This window comes from Hylaeus anthracinus, unplaced genomic scaffold (genome assembly GCF_026225885.1).
Source record: "Hylaeus anthracinus isolate JK02 unplaced genomic scaffold, UHH_iyHylAnth1.0_haploid 11985, whole genome shotgun sequence".
Lineage (NCBI taxonomy): Eukaryota > Metazoa > Arthropoda > Insecta > Hymenoptera > Colletidae > Hylaeus > Hylaeus anthracinus.
In genome coordinates, this window is record NW_026534333.1 from 7,244,783 (window position 1) to 7,267,782 (window position 23,000).

Consider the following 23,000-nt stretch of genomic DNA (forward strand, 5'->3'; position numbering starts at 1 on the left):
AAAATTGTATCGATTGTATCTGAGAAGTTTATTTGCGAGTTTTAGTCCGGCTAAAACCACCCTCTACGAATTGTGCTTCGCTTCCAATAATTTTATTTAGAATACGCTTTTAATATTTATCCAAGTTAATAATAAGAAATTTCACCCGGAGACCGCGCAAACACAGCACATATAAGATAAGAATGCTTGAAAGACCCGCTTCGCCCTAGGGTGACGCCTAAAGTGGATAGACCAGTCAAAGCGGGTAGAGTCTTGAACATCGTACAACTGAAATTAATAGTCAGTGAAATTGTTGCCTGCGAACTATAACAAGGTGGTTGAAATACGAGGTCTCGGTTTTATATTTGAAGCCTGACGAATTTACGAGGATCGGACTTCGCGAACCCATTGTTGGCAGTCGTTACGTTGGATTCAATCCTTAGGGGATCTACGTAAGCCCAACGCACAGCAAGTGTTTTATTTTGTATTTCTTGTTCATCCGTAAGAAACATTCAAGGCCTCGAGTTATAATTTAGGAACATCGAACCTACAATTTAATTGAGACAAATATCTTCGATAGATACTTATGTGAATGACTGTATATGCCCTTCCTCAAGACCAAACAAAAAAAGAAAACTTTTTATCCAGTATGTAACACGTAACTCAACAAGTTTAATAAGATCCCCGAGGTGGCAGTTCGCGAGTGTCGTGGATGAGTCCAAACGATCAGGGGAGGAGAAATTTTCGCGTGGAATTGTATGAAATACACGCGTCGTCAAAGAGTATTCAAATCGGATGGAAATCCTCGAGCAGGGGGACTCTTAATTCATTCGAGTTGGCGAGGAGTTTCTCGGTCGGATGCAAGCTCGCGAGACCACAGGAAGGCCAATCAACGGCGACGATTCCCTTTCCAGCGTCGGGGCAAAGGGTTGCGGATTCAAGGGTTGGCTGAAAGCTAGTTAACGCCTCCGCGTAATTAAGCAAAGCAAAGTGCGTGGTGTGCCCACGGAGAAAGGTCCACGCTCCACCCAGGCTCCGACGAGTGAGGACGAGAGCGGTTGAACCCTCTCCGTAGAGAGGGCGACAGGCCCGGCCTCATTGGAGGTGGATTGGTTAGCGCATGTATAATTAGCGCGAACAGACAGGAGGGTGCGGAAGCAGAGGGGAGCGAGAGAGGACACGACGGAGGAGGAGAGAAACAGAGAGTTCCCGGTGGAGGACAGGGTGGAGCTACCCTGTCGGCGCATGTGCCAGCATCCCTTGGAACCGGAGATATAATGTATTCATAACGTAGCTGCTAGACGTTCTGCCCCCTCTTCTCGTCAGTTTCAACCCTCTGTCCAGCGAAAACCATTCCCGATTCACCGTCGTGCGGCATTCCTGGCTGACGGTCGATTAATTGGTGGATTCTAAGAACGCGTGGCGTCCGGAAAGGTCTTAGACGATATTCGATTTCGGGAAATTCCGGCGTAATTGAATAGGCCGGAGATTGGAACGTTGATTGCACCTGGCTCGCGCACCTGTTAAAAACCTTCGGATGCTCGAAATAACTTGGGTAATTTGTTTGCAGGTCTGCGCATTCTTTCGGCTCGATAATCTGCTTTGTCCGATACTCGAGCTGCACCTGAGATTAACCCTCGAACTCGATGTAGGTACATGTCACATATTCACATAATCTATCGATTAATAATTCTCTATTTACTCGAAGGGCCTGTTTCCAGGAAAATTTATTCCATGGGCAACCCACGAAACTTTCCTCCCGCGTATGCAAACTGTCGGCCTAACAAGCGGATATACAGCATGCGGCTAAAGGACCGATAAACCTGGCCCTTATCCAGGTAAACGTGACAGGATCGTCGCCCCCGTAAGAGAGTATCGTGTATCGAAGGAAGAAAGAACGACCCTCGAACGTGTGCCGTGTATTTTGGTCCGGATCCTAGATAACCCGGTGTGCTTTTCCGGATGCTTGAACACGACACATGTCCCAGACCGTCCAGGCTTTTCCCTCCTCATCCATGGAGCGAGGGTTCGTCGACGAACACTAAGGGGGGTTGGTCGTCGCGTGGGCGTCGGGAAGCAAAGGGAGACGAAGGTTTTGCGGTTTCACCCCCGAGGACACGGTGTCATCAAGCGCAATTAGGGATGAGTCTTGGTCATCAACACGTGTACCAAGCTTTCTTCCTCGACGAGAGTGTGGCCTCTCCGTGCACTAGTCGCGCGAGCCCTCTCCTCGCGAACTACTTTCTCCTATCGCATTATTTCTTTCCTTAATTTCGTTTCGTTCCCCCCCCGTCACGCCGCGCGAACCTGATCTCTTTTCTCGCTCCCGTCGATTCTCGTTCGTCTTTCCCCGTGAACCTTGTTGCAGGCTCGACTACGCCTGTGCGCGATTACTCCCGTTATACGCCTTTGACGCAATTATACCGTGGCCCTTATGACGTCTCGTTAACTCCGCCAACCCCCTGGAGGGACGCTGCATTACCGCTGCGCCATCACGCCGGAAACCACGCTGCTACGTCCTGATGGAAGCCCCGAGTAACGCTTCGAAATTAAGAAATACATTATTTACAACATTCTCCTCGAACGGAGCCATGCGATGCCTCGTTCTGGGCTGATTTCGAGAAACGAAACGGGCGCTCTGATCCATTTTCGACAAACGGTATTTTCATGTTCGTCAATGTTGTTATTGTTTGACAAATTTTAAGTATTTATATCTTGCATTTGTTATAGATATCTACACGACTTCGTCTATTATTTTTAATTGTTTATTACGCGCGGAACCATGACTCAGGCGTGACGTTCCAATTTAGTGCACACACGAACGCTGAAATTACCCAAATTGTTTATGGTAAATTCGACTAATAGCACCGATAAAAGGACGGCGCACGGGTAATCAGCGAAATGGACGGGAGGGAAGTAATTGGTTGACTCGGTTTCGTCGAACAAATTGATCTCGGTAGGCAGAAATTTGCAGTAAGATGCGTGATAAACAAGTCCACGCCGTTTCTATTGTTCCGTGAAAAGCGTCGTTGCGCTGTACGTACGTACGATTACAAACGCAGATAGCGATAATAGCACCCGCAACCGTGACATGCTACACTGCAACAATTTCCTGCAGTACGGGTATTTACCGCAATAGAAGGGTAACTAGAATACGAGAAGCACGGCTTGTAGCACTACCGATTGCGTTCAGAATTTATCAGCTCGATCGAAGCTGCCTTGGTCATCGATCGATTACGATATCGATTACGACATCAATTAATCTATCAATTTGTCTTTAACCCTTGGAAGCCTGATTTTCCAAATTAAATTTAAAAAAACCTCGATGTATTTACTATTTGAACAATTTTGATTTGAAACTTAGAGCATTTAATTCTCCTTTCCCAGGCTTCGAGTAAACGATTTTCGTGAATCCAATAATATGTTGTTTAGATTGAACGAAAGTCACATGTTGCCCAACACTAAACCGAGATCATTCTCTGATGATCCGTTAAGGACGTGTATTTAAATATTGAGATGGTTGGTACACTCTTCTGGTCTGCTTCGGAGGAGCAACGTACTTTACAGTTTGAAATATGCAAGAACCGTACGGAGTTACATTATAGTGGAACTTGGAAAACGTAGCGCAACCCATACTTACTCGAAGGAAGGCAGTAATTGCTTGCTTGAAAATTTAATCATCTATTTTATCGGCGAAGCGATAGTTCACTTTGGAATATTTTCTATAGCGAGCCGTTCGTAATAAGTACTTTTTTGTTACGCCCAAGCGTACAAAGAGTAACAGGGAGTCCGATTTTAAAGATTTTTAAGTATCCGACATAGCTACTGTCAGTAGTTTCATTCAAACTTCTCTGTTTCCCATTCTCTGTCACCGTTTCGTATAAAAATCATCAACCATCCCTTATTTGCCGCCATATCGCGCGCGAGTGTTTCCTCTGCTTTCCGAATGAATTTAATTACTTGCCTGATTGCCTGTCCGTGGTGTCGAATGTTGGTTATAAAATCGCAAAAATTAATAACTCCCACCCACGGTATCCCCAGAGACGTAATAAGCCGTGAGTTTAACCCTGGGCACGGATCAACCCTCAGGTTACACGGAATACGCTTGAGCTTAGACGACCGTGTGTTTGCGCTCTCAGGGTGGCAAAGAGATCGCTGGCCATGGCTAGATATTTTTAATAAGCGGTCGACCTGAGGTTCGCGCTAGATATTACCCCGACAGTCGACGCGTTGCACCCCCGCAACACCTGTTCAGGGTGTTCTTCCATCTTGATGACGGTGGAGACGCGGACGACCGCTAAGGGAGACCGTAAGGTGGTGCTCTACGTACAGCATACTCTCTAATTAACTCACACCCACCTGGCCAAAGTGCACGGTGTCCCTCATCTAGACCAGACGAGGTTCATGAACGCAACAGCGAACTACCCGGCACCGTGGGGGTAACTCGACTTTCTACGGTCGATGCACCGGCCAGGGGTAATAATCCGAGGAAAATTTCATTATACCGTCGCTAATAATTCAACGGACGAGTTTATAACGTCGGGAAAGAGTTATAAAGTCGGGTGCTTATGCTCGAATCGCCCCGCGATACCTATTCTAGGCTTACCGTTCCTCCAGGCTTCGGACGATCGAGGGAAATGCGACCGACCTTGACGGAGTTTCTGCTTTGGACGAATTTAACAGGGCTCGTGATGAAACCGGTAGTGGAAAGTGAATAAATTCCAAGTGTATGTAAAATAAAGTCGCATAGGTGACCTTAACCCTATTCGCCAAGCGAATCTATCGAAAGGAAGCGAATGGAGGTACTCACGATTTGTGTGTAGAAAGAAACTGCAGAAGATGGACGAATAGTTCGACAATGTCGTAAATTATATTCTAATAATATTTTCTGAATTAAGATCCTTGATTCGTTTCATGATTCCTCCCCTAAGGAATACGATGTTTGCCATTAATGGCACGTTTGTCAGGAATTATTTGACTTGAACTTCAATTACCGAACACTTACGTACGATTAAGAAACATTAGCAACGACACACTACAGAAGAAATAAAAGTACCTTATTTTGAGTAACCGTTGGTTGAGCATTTAAATGGTAATAAATGCTCAAAGGCTGTACAATACGAGCAATTCGGGTTTTTTTAACAGGCACTTTGCTACATAGTATTTATTATTCATATTTCTCTACTCGCCAGTTACGTGGCACATCAAATAATTTCTGCTGGCAGATGACACCTTTGCCACGCAAGATAACGATGTTTATCGGACACATTTTTGATTTAACAAAACCTGCCACCGTTATTAAACATCAACGAATGCTCGATACTTTATTTAAATATAAAAACTGTTAAAGGTTATCGTTATTTTTCCGAAACATTCTTTCACCAGAGCCAGAGCGAAGAGATGTTTTGAGGGTGGTTTTCTGGGGTTGTGGAAACACAATTCAGACGCCAGTATTATCTCATACGGCCCTGAACTTTAGCCGCGATTAGATCGTCGTAAATTGCAATGTGGTGCACGTCGAGCATATCCATTGCCAATGGCCGAGCATTTCCATTGAATATTCTTTTCATGAATTACATACCGAAGAAACGTCCTCGCGCCTCCGTCGCGATAAAGCGTGACGGGAACGCCAGATATGTACAACCGTGCTAATGTGCGTTTGCACTCCAATCACGAGTGGAATGAACGGACAGATAGACGAAAAATATCGCGGTGATCTCGATACCTTGGCATGTATTATGTTTTATTGTGCCGAGAGTGTCGCGTCCCGATGAATATAGATGGCTGGCGCGATCGTTGCTAACGTCGCGTCGTGAGGCGTTTGTGGGTTCGTTGGTCTTTCCCGATCGCCAGAAGAAAGACATTATCTAGTATAGACGCAGCGGTTCTAATAATGGTTCTGGTGGTTCTAATAACAATTTAAGTCAAATGCATCGATAATTTTGAAGAAAATTTAAATAAATTTACCTACGTAGAAAATGATTTGGAACAGTCAGTTTAAAAAGAGTACCTGTAATGTTCGTAAAATCACAGTACTCAATGGAAAATCAGATTAAATCCGTTTCAATTTCCACCCCCTCAAGAACAGCCGATTAAAGAAGCGGTCAGAGATCTCTCGACAAAGTCGAGCCTTCATCAAGCACCCTCTGCTGCGTTACATTAATGATATTGATTCCGAAAAACACAATCGGTTCGATGCTCCCCTTCTCCATCTGCTTTATTCCCTTCGATCTTTGTGTAAGCTATTCCACCCTCGACTCCCGTATCATCCCTGTGCTAACGTTTACGCATGAAGTATTCGTTGTGTGTACGCTCACTTCTCCAGCATCTTATTCGTATAGCAATCATAGGAACATATCGTGAAAAGTAACACATGGAAAACATGTACCTGATTATCCTTTCTTGAATTTTATTAAACATTCTATTATTATTGTCTAATTTATGTATTCGGTTTTAACGGTTTCGTTATAGTATCCTGTGTTGATGATCCAATATGACGGACCAAATAGCGAGAAATGATTCGATTTGGAGTAGTGAGTACCAAAGCTCATGTTGTACTCAAGTTTCACCTTAAAAAAGGGATTTCTAATTAATAATCGAACCCGGGGATTGTTTTCTAGCCACCCCAGTCTCCCTTCTCATTTGCATGCCGATGTCTTGTTTCAGCCAGCCACTCGATAGATTTATCATTCGATCGGGGATCCGTCGCTGGTATCAGCACTTTTCGCCGCGGAATTACTTCAGGAATTCATAACGGTTATTTTCCGCGAAATAACGACCGCCTTCATCCCAGTGATCGTTCGAGTTTTGATAAATTACGCGAATCCACGCCGCTTCGCAGATTTATGGTGGCCCGAGTCGACCCGGAACCACGATCTACATCGTTAATTAACGTAACAGTCGTGATCGGTCGCGGTGATACTTTTTAACCCCTCCCAGCGCACGCTTGTTTTTCTCCTTTTTTTCGTTACCCCCACGTTCCCCTCGCTCATTGCTTCCTCAAGCAGCAAATCGCAGGGAAGCCGAGCGTCGCGAAATCAATATCATCTTCCACCTGCCGCGATTAATTACGTGCTACTCGGATAGAGTATTTCCATGCATCAAGTCCGCGTAATTAATGTTCGAACCGCGAGCGATATCTCGCTATGGGTGATAATCGCTGGGACTCTCGCAGGTTACCACAGTTCGGTATTTTGTAAACGTGGGACGCGTCGCTCCGTTGCATAACGCAGTGTTTCTCAAGCTGCGGTGGGTTAGGTATGGGTACTGATTCCTTGGGGGGTCTCAGAGGAGAACAAGCATATTACATACTGTCGTAATGAAATTGACGAATACAGGATAAATGTCTACTAATTTTCACTCTAACGCAATCATTAATTTTCAGAAAATCAAGTTATAGAGAACCTTCGATTTTCAGCCCTATATACCAGATTGCCCCTTCAAGTCAAGTTCAACAGCTTGCGACAGATCATTCAAGGTCCCAGACGTGTGAGAAATTGATCTTGAAAGTACCCTTCGACGACAAGTTGCAAGTCATACCTTCAAGGATCTCTTGTGAAATTTGCTAATATAAAATGACCGCATAAACGAGTAAAATTACAACCAAAAATCGGTAAGATAATTTAAGAAGAATGAGTTGTATGTATTTGAACCAAGAAACAGTTTCAAAATCGTAGGGGTACGTAAAAAACCCCATACAGCACTTGTGTAGAATCTAGTTCCACTAATTAAGAAGATATTCAATAAAATAAAACCATTTAAAAATAAAGAGAGTAGTAATAATCTCTCCAAGATCAAGTCGAAGGTTGTTCCTGTTACGTTGCAACGATCCCGCGAACGTTCGCAGGTGAATCGAGACGGTCGATTTTAAATTCGATACCCGAGCCGTTACTTTAGGCCCGGGTCGACAATTCGCGGAACGATTAATCATATTAATTGCACGCAGTCCGACCAGGCGAGCGCACGAGGCACACCGAGCTTAAGCTGCTTAATTATAAATTGTAATTAGCGTTCGCGCGGCCACGTAGCTTCGATTAATTAACGGACCGGCCCCCCACTTCGTCCACTAGCCGGGGGGCTCTTAATTATTAATTGCCGGGACCAGAAGCGCGCGCATCCGGCTGTTCGTTGCGACACTTCGTTCCCTCGATCCTTCATTTCTTTCTTCCTCTGGTCGCGACGATCGTAAACGCTTTTTTCTGCTCGTTTTGTTCGTTCCCTCGCGTTCCTTGTTGCCGTGCACAGTGGTTCGCCACAGCATTCGAACGTATTTAGTGTTTGCTGGAGCTGCGATTAGATTTTCAAAATACGATGGAATCCTTCGAACGGTGTATGAATATTCAGGTACAAAATAAATTTTTGGTACGTCGCATTGAGAATTTAGTTATCTTTGATAATAGTGGAATGGTGATTTATAATAGAAAATAGCTATAATAATGAGGTCAACCATGACCCTTCAAAGTTCAAGTTCAGAAAAAAAGTTCTTCCCAATTTTAAAAGGAAAAATGATAGGATGCAAATTTTTCACAATTGATTGCTAATGTAAAATTGACTTGCCTCCATCTGAAGTGGGTATTCATCGGTTTAATAGAGGCGTTCGCTAAACAGACAGATATTTCATACGTTGCTATTCAACAGCGTCTCGAAATCATGCGGTTCTCGGTGACTTACATTCGCCGTGCTTAGTATCCTGTGTTTTGCTGGCTGCACGCGATATAAATTCAACACGGAATGAATTGTGGACACGCCTTCTCCCGGCTGATTTTGCGGCGTATTCGATGAACTTTCTCACACGTTATTCGCGTCGCGCGTGTCTGCTCGCGTGGAAAGCCTCTCTGAATGTCTTCCACGCGGAATATTACCTTCGTTATTTCCTACTAATCCCGATAACGAACCCTAAACGAGCAGTTATCGTTCGTACGCGCGCCAGTCTAATTTGACGATGGATTATAAGATACAGAAAAGAGAACGAAGAGAAGAACAAAAAATGGTGGAGGTGTATTGCTCGTTCGATGTAATTAGAATTTTAATTACGGAATGAAAATGCAGGAATAAAAATTTAAATATCAACAAAGACGAGTCATGGGATCAGTGTATGCATATATTCGTTGACGTAAAATTTATTCTTAGTTACGTGATTAAAGAGAAGAGGAAAGTATAATGAACGTTAAAATACAAAATTAAAGAGTACGATGGTCACAGTATTTTTTAAAATTCCTTTCAGTACGAAGTTTACCCAGTAGCTTATTCGCCCAGAGGAAACAGGATCGAACAATGGGCTACGTCCCACTGTCGAGCAAAATGAAATCCACGACTACGGTTACTGAATAATCGGACACGGTTAGTTCCGAAAGATTACAAATTACCGATTCATGATTGCAGATTACAAATGTAGTTTACGATAACCTATTCATCTGACAATTGTGAGCGATGATTACAGAAGTAATCACAAAGCAATCACTGGCCAGCTCGACTATGTCCATATCCAATGCGAATCTGCCACTTAGGTTCACTCTCTTGAACATCAACATGCGCCTGCAAGATCTCACTTTTTAGCCCGCCTATCCCAAGGTACCATTAAAATCTTCTTAGCAGCCGGCAAGAACAGATCGTAGAACTTCAGACCTCGAGAGAGATAAAACGGCGAGGACTCGCGTTGGCGAAGTACAATAACAGCGCGCTTGTAGGTGTCTCCTGTTTTGTGCCCGCGTTAAATAAAAGCTGGATCGCGAATCAAACCCACCTTTCGACTAAGTCCCGCTTCTAGAATCTAACACTGTTTTTATTTACTCTGGACAAAGTGTTGCCTCGAACACGAGTTACGCAACATTCATCTTTTTCTGTTTGTACAGCTTATTTTTACTCGCAGGCAATTATCTGCATTTTTAATAGAGATTTTTAATAGACATTTACATATGATATAGCTCATTTGGCACATCTCGCCGCGACCGTGACACTTTTAACGCGCTCATTAAGTCGGGACTGTCTTTCGGTGAAGTGAAGCCGATCACTTCGTTAGACGTACCCAGTCCAACGAAAATGCTTCTCTGAACAACATTTACTCCATTTTTTGAAAAATCTTAAATTTAAGTGCCAAAGCACTTGGTATAGTCGTAACTTTTTATATTTATAATAACGATAAACACCATTAAAGGACAAAATTTGTTTAGTCAGATAAAAGTTTAAATAAACAAAATTCATCCTCATCGTGGAATAATACTTCGCTACGGCACCAGGCAATATTTCCTATCGTTGTTTCGCAACATTTTTGTACTTTCCCAAGGAATTACCTTCGAGTCCTCTGTCAGCGCCGTTTGTTTCTCGTCGGCGCGATCGGCGCTCTCGCGGAGCAATGTTTTGCGAAAGGTAGCAACGAGTTAAGATTGTACTCGCGACCGAGCTGAAAGCCAGACAGCCGGCGCTGGTTGCCGCACGATCTGCTCGCAAGATCGAAAATACCGCCCGCGGCATTTCGTTATATACGTGTCCGGCTGGCTCCGACCGAGGGAGGCTTAATTATCGGCTCGGGGCCGCGGCAACGACAACTCGCGCGACACTCGCCGGACAATTAACGGGCCGAGTGTTTACAATCTAGCGCTTAGCGACGGCAAGTGGCAATCAAGCAGGCCAATTAATGAGCGGTCGGCTTCGCCTCGAACGTTCCGGGCTTAAATTCCTTAATTTGCGGCAATTATGCGCGGCCCAGTAATTAGCCGCGGCTCGTTCGGCGAAGGGCGATTCGCGCGTTCGTATGTCACAGGTCCTCGCGTGAACGGCTAAAAAATTCCACTGGCAGCGAACAAGAAACACCACATCGTTCTTTTCATTAGCGACTTGTTATAGTTGCAAGACCGTGTTTAATGAATTGGTAAAGAAAAATATTATTTCCGGTATCATCAATATAAATTTTAAATATTAAACGAGCTGGAATAATTGAATCATCTATAAAAATAATTGTTCGAATGCAATTCGGAGTAGCAAGAAGTAATAATGACCAAATTTATTCTACGATCATCGATATTGTTATTGGGTACCAAGACGTATTTGGTAAAAATTATTTGGTAAAATGTCGATATATTAACATGTGACCTGAAAGCTGCACGGGCCCGTAGAGAGTTAATTGCTAGCCGAGCTTCAAATGTTTTCTCGTATTCGAGATGTGTCTCTAGAAAAAATGGAAATAATCTAACACTGCAGCTTCGATGTCGACGGATTTACGACCCAATCAAGTCCTAATTTATGGACTCGCATTTGTTTATTCTGGAAATTTCTCCTCGTCAAATTCCATTCAGCCTCCCGATGAAAGTCGGAGCTGCGCGATGAACGGTGTCATCGGCTTCGTTGATCCGAAGAAAATACCAATGTAAGAACACCAGTGGAAGACATTGCGTGTTTCGTCAAATTATTTTCAAGTGTAGACTTTTACATAGAACACTCGAACTTCACGAGTGAAACTTGCGTACGTTGAACTTGATCCCACGCCTGAACGTGGACTCGACTGCGTGTGCAAGGAGGTTCACGATCCGATAACCGATAGTGCGTCGCCTTTTATTCGCGCACACTCATTTGTTACCATACGTTACAACACGATCGGGAAAATCCGCCTTTCTATAATACGAAAGCAGTGAAACGCAGGCCTCTGGCATCCTTGGTGATTCGTCAAACCGTCCGGCACCCATTTCCTTACTTCATATGAGATCCACGAGCTGTGCGAGTCTATTACGAGGAGACAATTTGATGATTACGTCATAGGTGACCATAGACTCTTCATCCATAACGTCTTCGAGGGAATCTCTGGCCTTCTTTTCACGCGTAAGCGGTGCTGCTCCGCGAGGATCCAAGAAATTATTACCTGACGGTTGTCTGCACGTCGAACCTTCGTATTGTGCACCTACTTCTCCTATCGTTGCGGCGACAATGCAATCTTCAGGCGACTGATCAGCCGGCGCTTGGTCATGCTAGTTGTTTCACGACAATCACTGTTTGTCGCTTTAGAATTGTAGTGTTCTCACTCGCGGGATTTTTCTTCATTGCGGCGCGGTCGTGTAGGTGGGAGAACGGCTTGTGCAGTGTCGCTCGAGTGCCGTGCATTCTTTGTGCCTCCGCGGTTGTCTCACTTCCGAGTTCGTACGCCTAGACACGCGAGTAGCGCTACTTGGCGCTGACATAGCGCTATCTAATTTTTGTAATTTTTTACTCTTCAAATGCAAAATAAAAAAAAAAACATAAATCAAATGTAAAGGATCGAATCGCAGGGGTTTCATTTCCCAAAGCATTTAAATTTCGCTATTTGCGTTCAATTACGGAAAAGTACAAACTGACGAGAACGGGGGATAAAGGGAACGCTGTCACTGGAATGGACTCGAACCGAGAAAGAAGCCAGATCAGGATCACAGTGAAACCGTAAAACGCCTCGAGTGTTGTTTATTATTACTTTAAAAGGCAGCGCGTTTCAGGCGGACGATTAGCATCGGAGGCTGTTGACGAGGCCCCAAGTTACTTCGAATTCATTTCGCTGTTGGCGGAGGATGATGCCGGTTGAGTGGACGAGACGGTAAATTAAAGGTACCAACGACATCGCTCGTAAAAACCTTGTTCGCTATACCTATCGTGCCTCGAGAGGATCGATCCCTCGTATCCGTGGCGTTAAGAGACCACGAGGACTGCGAATGGGTTAAAAGTGCGTGCGCTGGGTCCTTAGTGTCCGTGATAATTGCGCTACGAAAGCCAATGCTGGCAGCAAATTATTGCGAAAGAAACTGAAATACTGCCCGTCCCGCAGGAGCTCCAGTCACGCACGAATTTTATCGTTGGAAGTATCGGCGCTAGTCAGGTGTCGCGGAGTTATTTCGGGTATGCGCCTGTATCCTTGACGTCGATCGTGGAACCACTCCTGCCGAACACAGGTTACGTCTCAAGCCACCGTTCTCTTTGGTTTTCGAGTACCGTTTTCGAAAGGGAAACTAGTTTAGAGCCGTCCACGATTCGTTGGACATTTGCTCGTACAAATTGGGAAGTGCTAATTGAAAGATACAATTTTCTGAAGCGACTCTTCGGAGACTTGTTCTCATACCGTTATGTTTCACGTCTGCTTCCTCGGATGGAGGAAATACGATAAAAAATATAAAATTATTTCTGGTAATACAGGTGTTAGTTTCTAATCTTAACTAAAACTGATAAGACCAACACGACGATACGAGACGTTTCTCCACGATCAAGATGTCAGTTAATGCAAATTGTTGATATTATAAATGATGAAGCATTTAAAGAAATTCTGCGGCTCCATTTATTATCGTGTACTGGAGATTAAAGTGACACCCGATTGGGTACTTCGACGCGATAATAACTCAAAACGTCGATCGAAGTTTGCTCGACCATGATTTATATGAAGGAAACGTATGTATAAGTTTCAAATTGGCCTTTAATCATGCGGTCGCATCACCGAAAATTTCCGAACGCATTCGAACGAAGATCGATCGTTTCAATATTTGCAAGAACGCGATCGTATAATATTTATAAGAACAATGAATTAAAACTTGACGTAATTTTGTTAATATAACCAGAAGAATATTGTTATCTTAAAATATCTTAAAATATCAAGTGACCCGACGAATTAGGAATTTCGATAAGTAGAAACGAAGAGAACCGTAGTACACATTTAAATGTATATTGGCATTCCTTTCTTAAAACAAGATTGATCTTGTTTGTCATTTCTGACACGACCTTATGCATTATTTTTTTTCGTTTCGTTGGAATAAATTAAAGCTAACGTTCTTTCTTCTATTGCATGATTAAGTAGTTCAACTATCATTTGAATATTTGCCAAGTTCTTTTTCTAGGGCTACAGATATAATCTTTTTATGATCATCCATATCTTGCGACAGCAGTATCGATACCAGCAAAGCAATCTTTAATATTTTAAGATTTAGGACAAACAGACAATAGTTCCTACGATTTGAATTTTTCAGAACAAATACTGTGAATCCTATCCATTTCTACGTTATATAAATGATCGCTACCTCGTCAAAGCGATGTGATAAGAAAACGATATTCAAAGACAAATATTGTTTACATAATATTGTTCCATACACAAATTTAAAGCACTGTGAACTGTTTTAAATACATAACGATACCACGTTAAACTCTAATATATAATCTTCCTTTCGAACCCTGTGGAAACATTCATTTGCGTGCAAATTTCAAGCCAGCTTGGTGCGTATAATTTGTTTACTATTCGTCAATTTGCAAAGCGCAAACACATTTATGAAAGTTGCGTAACACTTTATCAAATACATGCGTACTTTAAGTTTCTATTATACAGGAACGCTTTGCCTAGCGTATTCTGGAGTATCGATAATTCCATTATGAAACCTCGGGATGTTTTCAAAATGTGACGTTCTATGACTTATTCTCGGCCTTTAATTTAGTATTCCGCGTGGTGTGAATTTAATAACACGTTTATAGGCAATTTGTATGCGTTGTAGTCGGCGATTCGGAGATTTTTCGAGAATGAATCATCTTCGGTCGAAGCTCTGATGTTTCTACTCCCATCACATCGGTGACAGATGCGTCCTTCTCTTTTCTCTTCGACGCGCTACCGTCGATTACAAGCTTATTAATATTCTAGCAAGCTTTATACGATTCTTCCGTGTCTCGTAGAGCAACATTTTCTTCGAATATTCATCTACTAATCGCTGGCCAATTATCGTATCAATCAAATTGAAAGATCAATTTTTTAGTATTAAGCAAGCGTCTGTTTTAGAATATCTCGCTTCTCTAGATCATCAAAATTATTACATTACCAAAATGAAGTACTTACGACATTTTATCGACAATTTTTCTAAACGAATTACTTAATCGAGCTAACCCCTTATCATCGTTTAACACCTCGAAAGCGACTGTTGGTTATTGAAAAGAAAGTCGTCCGAAATAATCGTGTTCGCCGAGAAGAAAATGTTCGAACGTCTCGAGCATTCCGGAGCGAGGCCGCGGGCACGAAGCACGGATGACACGGTTTAGGATTCCAGAAAAAGAATTAGTCACGTAGTTCATCGGTGGCTCGGTGTTTCCGACTCTTTTATATGCGTGCATAATTTAAAGGTGGCGTAATGAAGCCTCGCGTTCGGCACGGTGTTAATTGACGAGCAGACGATTACAGAATATCGTGAACAAGCCGCTTCGTTAGTCATGATCTGCGTCATTTGCCGTGCGCGAAGGACAGCCTGTCGAAGCGCTGATGAATCGCAGGCAAACGTTTAGCATAAATCAGCTGCAAATTAAAAGACGATCCCGAATTAGAGTACCGGGGAAGATTGGTTATTCAATTCGAATAGAATCGATCCTCGAAGAGTTTGTTTCGTCAGTTTCTTTGAGTTTAACAGCGACGAAGGCGTTTTGAATGCTAATAAAAAATAAGTGGCTGGTGAATAATGCGGAGCAGAGGATAGAGAGGACTGGAATTTGAGAACAGAGGGGGTGGGGACCTGGCAATAATATTTAAAAATAGAGACGACGAGGCAACGACGATGCGAAGGAAATAATAATAATAATCTCACGAAATTAAGCCGAGCCTCGAGACACAGGAAAGTTCGCTAGCTGGCAAATTCGAAATGTTTCGCAACAGGTGTTGCGGAAATTTGGTACGTCCGCGGCTGAAACTTAAGCCGTGCAATCGTGTAACACGGGGAAACACTTGTTGCCAACAAGTTTGAAATTTACCGCCCCCTATGCGGAAAAATCTTCCAGCGAACAGTTGCGCTCGTTTCTCAGACGTTCGGCGGTTGTTGACAGAAACTGCCGTATGCGTTTCATCCTCTCAGGATTTCTGTAGAAAATACAGCATGCTCCACTTTACCCACTCTAGCTTTGCCTATCAATTGCACCTACGAATAAATAAAATCGAAATTCTGAAAGTTCATACACTTGGAAACATCAAACCTAACGTTTAATTTCAAGAAATTTCTTTAATAGAGGGTACCTATATTATAAGAGAACATTAACAGAGAACGCACTGTATCAGTTTTCCCAAAGCCTGTCGCGACTTAGCATAAGAAAATGCTTTATTTAACATACGTGCATATAACAAAGGCGTGAAATCATCGATAAATCGAGAAGTCCGAGCCTCGCGCAAATGAGAAAGCAGTGACACAACTATTATACTAATTCGATAGAATTTTAAACATCCTCGAGAGCCGTTCAGTTCGTTCACCCCGCGCCGTGTTGTCACGTAAACGCAATAACAGATTTGGGGACAAAAACGTTTGTTTCGAAGTCGATTTCACTGCGTAAACGATACGGTCGTTAATTGTGAAACGTTTCCACGGGATCTGGTACATTGTGACGGTTCACAATGAAACGTTTCCGCGCGCCGAAAACGGCGGCGTTGCCTTTCCCACACGAATCGGTCACGCATAAAACGCAAACTATGGAATAATTTTTGGTATCTGTAATACTTAGATTGGGAACACTTGAAGCGATACAACTTCAATTTAACTGGACGGTTATTTAGAAAATCGAAAAAGTGTTTGATTCACGTTAGAAATTTGGAACAAATCTCTCGAGGTCTTAAAGATTCAAGTCATTTTTCGATTCCCCAATTATCCACGCGCTTTCATTTGTGTGTTACGCTTCACTTGGTCTCCTTGTCAGCGATAAAATCATTTACATCGAAGAGCAGACCTGCTCTTCCGTTGGTTGCGACCCATAGGAATCGCTTTCTCTCCGCCGTGACTTTCGGCGCGGCGAGTTCAGCCGTTTTTGCCAGAACGTTGGATCACGTTTCTTCAAAGCAACGATCCCACCTCGCGACCCTGTCGATTGCTACTCGTTTGCAGTAACCAATTTAACGACGCTCGAAATATTTATCGAGCGACTAAGAGGGGGGGGGGGGGGAGTCATTCATTAATCACACAAGTGCCAAAGCTCGTATTGTCACGTTCTGTTGGTTTATGTAAAGAATTCTCAAGTTCGTTTTCTTTTATGGAAATTCAAATGCATGCGATGGAACAAGCATATTAATGCATTTCATCTGGACGTTTCGATCTTACTTTCTGGCTCCCTTCAGTAAATATTAACGAATACAAAGAAAGAATTCTTTTATTCTATTCCTTGCAGTATAATTCTTTGTATAGATCAATATTTATAGAGGAATACCTAAAAGTAAGGTCGAAACGAATGAATATTATATTCCATCAATTCTTAATCATATTCTCATAGACGTAGATCTTAAATTGCTACTATAGTTACTATCCCTCCGAAACAATATTAATATTCGACATTTCTTTCCAACACTTTATAATTCTACGATTACGCACAATTTAATTGATTTAAAAATTCCAAAAGTAGTTTATCTTGAAAACAATCTTTCTCCAGCGACGTCGCAAGAGAGTTTCAAGCGTTCCACTGGGATCTCAAACGGAATACGTCCCGCAAGACGCTCTCGATCGGATCAAACGCCAAAAGGAAAACGTGGGAACACCGCTCGGTCCGCGATAATTCGTTCCTTTATCTCCGATTCGGAATTACGCAATGCACGACGGTTCGACTGTTGTCGGAGCTGGGACGCGGTCTCGTGAAAACGTTCCTACCGGAAGTGCGTACTTTAATTAAACGCTGTTTCCTGCCTGTCATTAACTCGACCGTTTACGGGGCAGAGCCGCGATTAGCGCTTCGTGTCGACGAGCATTTTGGAACCGACCATCGGCCACGATTGCCCCGTCGTGCAAACGGAGATCCGCCGCGGACGTTCGGTTATCTGGATGTTTGTTTTATTTTTACACTATTGCGGGAATTACGTTCACTGGTCTTTACGATGGTTAGTGTACCGAGGAGACTTCTGGCAACGAAAACTGGCTGACGTTTCGCCAACTAAACACCAACCGAACGCCGCGGACCGTACTTGAGCTATTCATTCAAAGCTGGCGCATCAGTACAGGCTGACTATAAAATCCCAACGGGCCGAATCTACTTAGCATCTCGCGAACGAGGTAAGAATATTACCTCGATTAGCATGTCGATTTTGTTTGACGAAATGTTTCACTGTCGAGTTCGGTTGCTTAAATGAAAAAAATCTTTGTTATTAGAATGGTGAAATTCACGTAAACGTCATCAGTCTCTGAAGAGTAACGTGGCATCGCGAGTGACGAGTACTTTTGACAGTTCTCAGCCTGTCGGATAAAATAATATTATACAGATGCCAACTTTCACCAACAACCCTAATCGTTTAAACAATTGACATACAATGAAAGAACGTAATAATTATAACGAATACCACACCATACTATTTCAACAGATTTAATCAAAACTATCCTCGCCATTCAACGATACACTTGGACATGAATATATTCTCGATATCGTTTTAAATAAAAGTTATCAGGTCATACGAATCCGAAAATAACGCAAGAATCAAGCCGTCAGCGTGAATTAATTTTCTCGTCCCAGAGATGAAAATACTGTTTACTAGTTGCAGGTCGCGAAATTGAAACAGACCTGATTAATGAAAAAGGACGTCTTAAATTGAGTTTATCTGCTCTCCAACATCGAGAATTCGAAATATCCGTCTGGGTTAGCCGAAGGCATAGCGCGAAACGCGCGATATGTTATTCTCTATTATTAAACATGTAGGTACGTTAACGCTTTCAATTTATAGTTTGAACGAATCAATCATAAGATGCATGAATTACTGTCAACCGACTCTGTTGCTACGTTCGCGATTGTGGATTTTCTACTGTCCGGATCGGCGTGCTGGGGAGTGCACGCGTATCATTGCTCTCATACCTTTCCCTCCAATTACATCAAGCGAACAGTAATCTTGTCCTGACTTCATTTTCTGCTATGGATTTCTAGTCGTACGCGATCTAGTTCGATGACAGTTACGAATGGAGAATAACGTAAGCTTCATTTTCATTGGAAATTACTGAATTTTCATTGATTGGTTACATTCAGGATTCCGAATAATAAAATCCTGACAGGAAAATTTAAACTGTTGGGATACTGACAGAGCTGCCATAACTATGTTAAATAAATGAGCGCTCCTTTTTCTCCAATTCAATTATTCTACTGTACATGTCGAAACAGTATTTCTAAACTATGGTTGTTAGTGGATGAGGTATTCTACACCTGAACCCAAAATTACCAGTTCTACGCAATGCTTACTCTTATACGATTAATTAATTTTTACAGGCCATGCTATCAATATATATATATTGTTAATTTCTACATACTAAAAAAACCTACAGGTTACCTGTACAACACCTGAGTCCACCTGTGGGTTAGCTGGACAGTCACGTGTTCGTTTTCAATTCGACCTACTTAATGTTTATCATACCAAAACAACACTCGGAACACAAAATACCCATTAAAGATACAAACTCGATACTACTTTCTCGAAAACAAAGGGACGACGTACCAGTGTAACAGTGGCAGTTCCGGAACCACGCCGAGGCAGAATATTTTCAAACACCTGTAACACTTCTCTCACGACGAAGGGTGAATCGTTAGTTTTTCGCACAATGTTCCAAATTCCTGTAGACACCACAGATCACAGAGTCATCGAATCTTTAAATAAAAAGATCATCGATAGATATTCACACCTGGAATACCCGATTAATTCTTCCTAGTTTCTATGCAGCAACCAATCACTGGCTCGTTAATCTGTCTTAATCTAATTAATATATACTGGTCTCGTAGCTGGAGACACAAACGGCGTCAACCACTCGATACGCGTGGCATACCCGAGGAATCTACCGTTTCCCGACGATACATGGTCTCTGATAATCGATAAGCAGCTGTTTGTCATAATACTGTCATCGCTCGATCGTTAACGCGGCTATCGAAGTTAATCTACGAGTTTCACTGCGCGTTCCTTGCGTGACATTTACCACTGGCTGTCTATCTTTTCCCGAACGGGTTACCGATCGCCTCTCAAACAATGTTCCGCGAAAGGGTATCGATTTGCTGGAAAAAAGAACCGAGCTACGGGGGCGTTTTATTCACTGCGCACTTCTATTTATAACACTGTAAGACACCAGCTTTCTCTTTCGTCGATAGACAGTGCGTCACGAAGACAGTTCAACGAATTGTCAGCGTCAGCTTCGCGAAGGACCGATCCCAAACTTGGCTGGGTAATCCGGGCTGCTCCACGACGAGGTTCCAGAAATTCCCTTCCGTTTCCATGGTAAAACTTTCACAAGTCGAGGGATAGTTTTATATTTAGAAGGGAAGCGGTCGTCTAGAGGACACCGACTGAAAGCTACATCGTCATGTGGGGTAAAGACATTGGCCTAGGTTAAGATCGCCACGTGATGACTAAGATGACGTAGATCGATACTCCCTCTCTCGTCCAGGTTCAAGCGGATCCGTCTTGCGGTCTCGACGCTACGAGCTCAAGAAGCTTCCTGCTCCGATACTGGCTGCGTGGAACGCCTAACTATTCAGGCTACGCGTTGGGAGCAGTCATTGTTCACTGGCGTCTATAGCGTTCGAACAACGATCGAGAGGTACGATCACTAGATCGTGTCACTGGAGACACGAATGTCAATAAACACAAGTATAGGTTCAGCTGGCTCCTTTCGTGAGTTTCTATGTGTACACAAATGGAGATTTCTCGTGTGTTTTGCTTGTAGAAGGCCTAGCGCTTATGAATACGATGCGACTGTTATACCTTGAGTAGAAACACAGCGCTTGATTTGGCAGGGTGATCCAAGCCCTGATCAACGGTGACCACTTTAAGGATTCTCACACAAGAACCCGCTAATCGCTTAATTCTGTAAGCACGCAATCACTCGACGCAAAGTACCCCTAGCATCCAAACGTCATCCAAGGTGATCAATCTACCACCTCGATCCTCCGTGTACACACAAATCCAACTTCCATCCAATTTGCTGTCCGAAAAAAACACAGTACTCGTCAAAGGTCGAAATTCTTCTGTATGATTCGCGTTCTCCAGGTGATAGCCAGCGGTGAACACGTTCATCTAGCGATGGGGCTGCGCTGTGGAGAGATCCGGTGGTCCAGAATACGAGGAAAGCGCGATATCTTGGTTGGCGACCCGACGTTCGACTCACGTGGCGGTGTGGTCCGAGCCCTCGTCGACGGTGACCACTTCCTCGAGGATTCGACCAATCAGAGTCGAGGCAGGATACCCCAAGCGACGATCGCGGTCGCTCGGAGGCGCTCGTTCGCGCTCGACGATCGTCCGTCTTCGTTTCGCTCACGCGTCCCGCGTGGCTGACCACGCACGGTCGGTGACCACTTTTCGGACGTGTTCACGTCTTCGTAGGACCGAGAGGCGCGCAGCTCACGAGCAAGTGCTTGCGACCAGGGGCGAAGTGGAGGTCCAGGACCGACCGTGGTGTCCTGGTGCACGCCGCTTCCTGGTTTCCACGCGTGAAAACACGCGCTGCTTCGCATCGAGCGTGCGCCTCGTCCAGCGTCCGACACGATACTACCTCTCTCCCCTTCTTCTCTTTCTTTCTCGCTCTCCCTACGCCCCCTCCACGGTGTGCGGCTAGCTGTCTCCCTCTGGCCGCGATTTCTGTTCGAGTAGGGACGACGTGGGGAGTGACTGGTAGCTGCTCATTAAACAAATGCCGCGATGACGTCAGGAAGTATCGCGGGACCATCGAAAATCGCTGTCCATGCCCTCGAAGACACGCCACCGATACGCTCCGCGTTGGGATCATAACCTTAGGCGAACTTCTCTTAGGGCTTGTTGCATATTGTGCGATTAGTCTGTATGATCCTCCTGAATATTTTTCGTTATATTTTAAGTACACCAACTAGTAACAATCATTCGTAATTGGCTGCATTAATCAGCGATCGCAAACTGTATTTAGCGTCTCCAATCGTGAGGAGGTGATCTGTAATCTGATCGTGTCTGATTATTCGCTGATCATGATTGGCGATTACCGAATATTCGTTGGCCCTACTCTGCACAGTCTACAGTAATGGTAGAGCAGGACCTTATTATTCGGAGGACCAGAAAGTAATGTCGTTTCTTTTACGTTAAATTCAAACAAATGTTTAAAAATCGATTGGTACATAAAATGAAAATTTTTGTATGTTTTATTAGATTTGAAGAAGTGGTGTAGCGAAGGGTTAATCATGATTGCTGATTACTCGGAACCCTAACAATGCCGTGAACGCTAGATTCGCTGACATCGCTCGAGTCGCGTCTCGCGAACCGTCCATCGCACGTTTCGAGCATCCGGTGATCGCTTAATTGGCACTAGCAACCAGCAGTCACTACGTGACTGAAAGTTTTGTATCTATTAACTTTTCTTTAGCATTTCCTCCTCTATCACTTTTAAACTCTGTCTTCTTCTCTTATTTAATTTCTGTAACACAGACGTTGCCATGGAACTGTCATAACAGGTTTCTATAGAAACATTCTACTTTATTACGTAATTAATTCAATTTCAGTTTGAAGAATTGTAGTGTTAAAGCTGGCTAGAATCCAAGAATCGAAGCGCAATTAAATGCGTTCATTATAGACAGAATTATTCTGTCATCGTTTGAACACAACCAGGAAGCCTTCGTTGATTGAATATCTAATATTGTCTTAAGAGCGGAGCTGCATATAAAATGTCAATATTCCGCGATTCATAAAAAATCATAAAAATAACGAAAATGTTATTTTATTTACGACGATGTCAAGCGATTAACCAGAAATAAAGAGTATTCTCAAGTAAAAGTTACCTTGTCAAAAAGGTCAGACGCACAGAAATCCTGACACTTTCTGTCCATTATGCTAAAATTGTACCGGAAAAGTAAGATGAACGACAATTATAAATCGCATTGGATGGTACCTCTTCGTTCCTTCTAACAAGTTCGATATCCAGAAACAGGAGATTCGAGCACTGTAGGTTAAAAGATTTCAATTTGGAAGTTAGATCGAAATGAACTAAATTCGATTACCCTTCCAGCGATACTCGTTTGAAATTAGTATCGTTATACCTGAAGACCATTGAAACTATTACACCATGGAAATTTCCTACTACTACTCCGACACAAAATATCGTCAG

The 23,000-nt window shown here is 43.3% G+C and overlaps 2 protein-coding genes across 5 annotated transcripts in view; one reads left to right on the forward strand and one right to left on the reverse strand.

Moving 5' to 3' along the window:
• The window catches only part of LOC128887306 (uncharacterized), a 200,799-nt gene that overhangs the window by 139,951 nt on the left and 37,848 nt on the right, over nucleotides 1-23,000 (reverse strand). Inside the window, exon 1 of one of the 4 annotated variants that reach the window (XM_054143055.1) lies at nucleotides 19,385-22,618. The exons of the other annotated variants lie outside the window; for them this stretch is intronic. The gene's annotated coding sequence lies outside the window, so the exon portion shown is untranslated. Of the gene's footprint in view, nucleotides 1-19,384; nucleotides 22,619-23,000 lie in introns of those variants that run through there. 4 annotated transcript variants of the gene reach the window in all.
• Nucleotides 1-23,000, forward strand: part of LOC128887290 (transcriptional regulator Myc-A-like) — a 350,744-nt gene that overhangs the window by 69,144 nt on the left and 258,600 nt on the right. The gene's annotated exons all lie outside the window — the stretch shown is intronic.